This window comes from Lactuca virosa, chromosome 9 (genome assembly GCF_052849685.1).
Source record: "Lactuca virosa cultivar CGN04683 chromosome 9, Lactuca_virosa_CGN04683_v6, whole genome shotgun sequence".
NCBI lineage: Eukaryota > Viridiplantae > Streptophyta > Magnoliopsida > Asterales > Asteraceae > Lactuca > Lactuca virosa.
Window position 1 is genome coordinate 78898650 of NC_136434.1, and position 6000 is coordinate 78904649.

Sequence of the window (6000 nt, forward strand, 5' to 3'; positions counted from 1 at the left end):
ATCAGCATAAAATAGGAAAAATATATTAACAATTCAATAAAAAATAAAAGCATTTTTTTATTTTTTTTTAATGGGCGTGTTCATCTGAGTGTTGGACGTCTTATTTTGGGAGTTTTTCTAAGTTTTATGCCCCAAAATACTTTTTTTAGTCCAAAATAAAAGTTTCATTTTATTTTAGAGGCAAAATTATAAAATTATTTGACCACTTCTATTTTTTTATGATCATACAAATAAATGTTGACTACTTTTTTATATTATTTTACCAACTACTCAATGAATCTGAACTCTGGAACTAATAATTCACCTAACATCTTTTTTATTTCCTTTTTTGTTTATCTTCATCTGGCGATACCATCAAAAAGGGGTATTTGCAAGATGATATTAGATGTTCTTGAGGTACTGGGTGAATGCCAGTTGACATCAAGAACACATATCATAATTGTGTTCAACAAAAACCCAAAATCAACATCAAGATAGCCCTGAAGAAAAAGGTAAACACACAAAAGCTATATAAAAAAACAGAAAATGGTGAAAAAAATAAGGGAAAGGAAAAAAACAGTAACAAAAATCGTATAAAATGCAAAACAAGAGGTTGGAGTGGTGTAGAAAACAAACCTATGAACAAATCAAAAAGATGAACGCATTAACTGTGTGTGTATGTCGTCTATCCGGTTTCTACAACATATAGAAAGAGGGAGGCAGAGAAGGAGAGCTATTCCCTTAATTCCTGAAAGCAAGTGTAGAAATTAGATTTTTTTCATCAAAATTGAGAAATAAACACCAGAAATCGAAACATAACAAATCAATTATAAGCCGTTGTGCGGAGAAACAAATAATTGACTGGAAGAAGGAGAACCCTAAGGTGAAACGCAAGAAATATGAAGAAAGAGAAGGAGACGAAATAGATGAGTGTTTGCGGTTGTGATCATAAGATGAAATGGATTCGAGGTTACACAAGAAGGAATCAAAGAGATAAGATTATTTGTTTACGCATAGAGACATGGGAAGAGAAATTGTATATGGATTCGAGGTCGTAGAAGGGAGAATCGATTGAATCGTTGTGAAATAAGACGTACGCATCATTGAAATTAGTGGGAGAATCTTTCTTATATATCTTCCAGCACCATTGATCTTCATATCTTATTCCCTGCAATAAATTGAAAAGAAAATAATGCATGTGTTTGTGATTTTCAAACCAGAACAAAAGAAACGGATAATGAGGGATGTGGCGGTGTATTATTTTATTTTATTTTTGTGAGATTTAATTGTTATTAATAGATTTCCTAATTTTTAAAGTAATTTTATTTTTGGTGAGATTTAATTGTCATTAATAGATTTTCTAATGTTAAAAGTAATTGTCATTAATAGATTTCATAAAATTGGTGGACCAAAAAAATGGGGGTTGACCAAATGATGATGTCAACGTAACGATCTAAAGATGGAAAAGATAGGAATGAAACACAATCAATGACCCTGATTGTTGAAGGTGATGTCACAAGGTTTCTCTTTTAATAATATTTAGAGATTAGGTTAACTTTCATTATTCGTGTAATCTACCGAAGTCTTTTATTAGGTTTACTTCAACTTCAAAATAATTTCTATGGATCCTTATTCATCCATATAACCTTGTAGATATTTTCATCTTCCATTTATAAAGAAATGTCCCAAAACTTTTACTCGATAATACTTACTAGGTACATCATTGGAATTAGAGTTTCATATTCTCTTAAGTATTACCAAATCAAATCTTTTAGTCTCACGTACTTTTCTTCGAATTTTCACTAAGGGCGTGTTCGGCAAAAATAGATGGTAGAGGGTAGCTTGTAGCGAGTAGCGGGTGGCTTCTAGTTGGTAGCGTTTTGTCAAACGCTACGTGAAGTAGCATTTAGATTTGTAGCATTTTGTTTAAAGTAAATGCTAGAAGCTCGTTGTGCCAAACGAGACTTTCTGTTTGAAACGGAGCGTTTTGTCAAACCCTAGAAGTTAGAAGCTCTCAAACGCTTCGTGCCGAACACGCCCTAAGTGAATTAAAACTTCAAAATAGTTAATTTTAGAGTGATAAATTCAAAAGTTATTATCTTCTTATTAAGCTTCGTACTCATTTCTATACATAAGCTTCGACACTTACTTCTTAAGTATTAAGCTCAACGGAGTGGACCGTGGCAACACTCGGCATGTCCGAGTTGGCTTCGGTGAACACCGCGCCACCAACTCGTCATACCAAGTTCGGTGGGCATTTTAGGTAGGTAGGCGCATGTGTGTGAGAGAGAGAGAGAGAGATTTGTTTCTTTTTTATTTACCATTTAATTAAATTTTACAATTTCAAAAAATATCTTATTTTCAAAAAAAAATACCCTTTATCAAAATATAATCGTTTTTTTTTTAAATTTTCAAACTTTAAAACTATAAATAACAACATCCTTCTTCATTCTTCACCACATTCAAATCTCTTTAATTCAACTCTTCTAATCTTCTTATTTTCCATCTTCTTCAAAACGTCATAGCCAAAAAAATTACTCGTGATGAAGATATCATATTAGCTCGTTCATTGGTTGATGAAACAGAAGACTCAATCAACATTAACGTCATTACGCCTACTTTCTGGAGGAAAGTCGCCAAAAAAATACAACCGCAAATCAGTTCCACCTCGAAGTAAAGATCAAATCTTCTCCAAATTGAGACATGCAAACGCAGTTTTAATTCGGTTTAACAATATGTTTCATAAGGTGATGCATGAAACAGAGCAAGGAGAAACTGAAAATACTTTATTAGTAAATGCTCTCGAGGCTTTCCGCCAAGAAACGGACAAATCTTTCCGTCTTGTTGAGTTTTGACAAATTGTAAGGCGGTGCGACAAATAACATTCACTAAGCTCGTTGTCTTCTAATTTCTAATGGGTTGTGTGTTTTAAATTTTAATTGTATTGTGTGTTAGCTTAATTTGAAGTATGGTGTGTTTTTTTCAATTTCAAGTGTTTGATTTCTTTTCGTTATTTAAATATAATTGTATATTAAATTTTTAGGTTTTGTAATTTAAAATTCTATGTTGATTTTTTTTGGTGTTCTAATTTTATTTTCTAGTTTAATGAAATTTTAGGTTTTATAAAAATAATTTGTTTGAGATTTTAAATTGTAATATTAATTAGTTTAGGAAAAAAAATTAGCATGGCACCTCCCGCCCCAACAAAATGGCAAGCTTGGCACCACTCCCTCCAGCCTTATAGACAGACATTCGGTTTACTTCATTTATCTTTTCCTAAGGAATTTTAATCCTTCCAAAATCAACTAATGTTCTATTTCTGTTTCTTATTCACATTTACATACTTCACCCCATGATTTATAATAAGATTCTCCACCTTCATCCAAACCATATGAATGTTTCACAATATGCATCTTGCTAGTAACTCGATAGATGTCCCTAAAAATACACATAATATAGCAAACAACACTCCAAGAACAGAAAAATAAACAAATACCCTTTGGTCTCAATGACCTTTTTACCCTTCTAGTCACAAGAGTAACAGCACCATCGGCATTGCTGATTCTACCAAAACTAGGAATAAGATCAAACGTCTTATTCGTAAGAGCTTTGCTCTCCAATGCCAATGCCAGACTGATGGCAGAAGAAAACCAGGAATCCGTCCCACCATCATCTTCTCCGGTTTTCTGATTCTGATTCACACCGGAATCGGGTATTCCAGACTTGTCATTTATACCTAGAGAAAATAAACAAACAAACGACAAAAAGAACTTGCATATCAGCTAACAGTTTACATCATACTAATACCACACTGATGGCAATGAACTCTTGAATGTTTGGCTCAAACTCTCCCCTGTTCACAGTTGGGCTTGAGAGTTCTCACCATTTTCCATCTGATCAAGAGCCCCAAAATGTTAGCCAAATGTAAACACTGTACACTAAGAAAGGCTAAAATCGTAATTTATTTACATTTCAATGTCAAACACTGTCAATGATTGATAAACAACCCTTGTATATCAGAATGTGTCGCCTCCATAGTTTGGAGCAAATTCAGTACCTGAAGGAGCAAAAATGGTGACATCAGTTGAGTCTTCAGTTTCTTGGTTGTGTGTCCAGAGGCTAGAATTGTAATCATTTGAATATGAATGTAGACCAGAGTTTTCTATTCCAAAATCAAGATTACTCGTGTAAAATGGTTGACTTTTGAAAGGATTCACTTCGTTGAACTCGTTTGCATTATTGTAGAACTCAAGTGCACAAAACTCATCAACACCACCAAACTGAAAATCATCAAACATTGAGTTTTGAAAAGATGGTTGTGGACCTTGTAGATCATCCAGTTCAAGAAAATCTTCATCGACCACCAAAGGCTGTGGCAATGGCAGAGGCACCTCCTCCACACAAGTGATCACTGATGGTTCTTTTGCTGACTGAGCCAAATCAGAACCAGGGTGCACCTCCAACTGTACATGGCTCGGGTTATTTGCACTGTTGACTGGATTATGATGAGCCAGTGGTTCAACAATCTCAGGTTCACTAGTTAACTTAGGCTGATTGACTGAAGTATTGATGTTCTTCACAAGAAGTGATTCAACATCTAAACAGTTATCATCATCGCTCCATTCTTCTTCAACAAAGGGAGCACCATACTGCTCACCATTCTTGGGACCTAGTCCACTTTTCTTAAATACTTTGCACAGGGTGTAGTGTTCTTGTACATTCTTGCATCTCTTGAGCTCCTCTTCTTCCATGGAGTACTCGTGCATCACCCAATCTGTGCGTTTACCAGAGGGTGCACGGCCTTCATAAAAAACGAGAGTTTTCTTTAATCCGACTGTGCGTGAGTAGTGCTTAATGAGACGATCCTTTCCGGTGGCTTTCCAATAACCGTGTTTTGTCCCCCTGTTTGATCTTCCTCCATTAGAATACTTCTTATCGCGATGAGTAAAAAAGAACCACTGCCTGTCGCCGGTTTTCCATTTAGCTTTACCTGCATTTGGAAATTAGGTACGATAAGTAACGAATGATTAACCATTCCAAAACTCAGAAGAAGAAACAGAACTTGGTGATTACAGAATCAAAGAAATCTAAAAACCAATTCGTGATATCAATAAACAGCAAACGACGAGTATAATAAAGTACAAGAGTGTATGTATATACCTGGCAACTCTTCTGGTTCCCATTTACAAACATCAATTTCGCCGATGATATCAAGCTTGAGTGATCGACCGCAGATTTTCTTTTTCAGATAATACAGAATCAGCTCCTCATCGGTCGGATGGAACCGGAAACCAGGAGGGAAGCACTTTTCACCGGAGGACGATGATGACTTGGAAACAGTGACTGCTGCGATTGATTCAGAACCCATGAATTTGGTGGAAAGATTTGTGAGTGAAGTAGTGTTTGTGATTGATTGAAGTTGAAAACATAAACCCTAGGGTTTGAGAGATGGAAGCGAAGCGTGTAGAGGAAGAATCGAGTCCCCGAATGGGTGGACTCGGTGAGATTTGGGTATTGGCGTTTATTGGATCAAGTTTATATAGGCTGCGCTTTCAACTTAAATTGCGGGTATATTTTGTTTTATTTTTTTCTCTTTTTTTTTTCAAAGTCGTAACTATTGACTTATTTTAATAAAATTTGTAATATGAAAATCCAGAAAATGATTAATCCAAGAAAATCTATATTTCGTTTTTCTTAATAAAAAAACACACACACACAATTACTTTTCGGGATACTCTCTGTAACGCTCGTATTTCTAGGCTAGGCATTAATATTGACATAATGGTTTTGGTTAACCTTTGTAACTCATTTAGAAGAAATGAAAATGAATTATATAAATATTATGTGAATTATGTGTTTTATGCTTAATTATTAGGGTTTAATTAATTAAAAATAAAAATGAGCGTCAAAATTAAATATTAGATAAAGTCAATATCTATTAAGAAACTTGTGGTGGGCGTGACAAGGATTACGGATATATAAAGAATACCGAAATCCGAGTTATAACGAAGAAGTTATGAC

At 34.6% G+C, this 6000-nt stretch overlaps 1 pseudogene across 1 annotated transcript; it reads right to left on the reverse strand.

Annotated features, from left to right (window-relative positions):
• Nucleotides 1–3335: 3335 nt before the first annotated feature.
• Nucleotides 3336–5495, reverse strand: LOC145137435 (NAC domain-containing protein 17-like; annotated as a pseudogene). The gene is made up of 3 exons (XR_013721064.1): nt 5140–5495; nt 4037–4969; nt 3336–3715 (listed from the first exon to the last, which is right to left on the reverse strand). The product of XR_013721064.1 is annotated as an NAC domain-containing protein 17-like (transcript).
• Between the last annotated feature and the right edge of the window lie 505 nt (nt 5496–6000).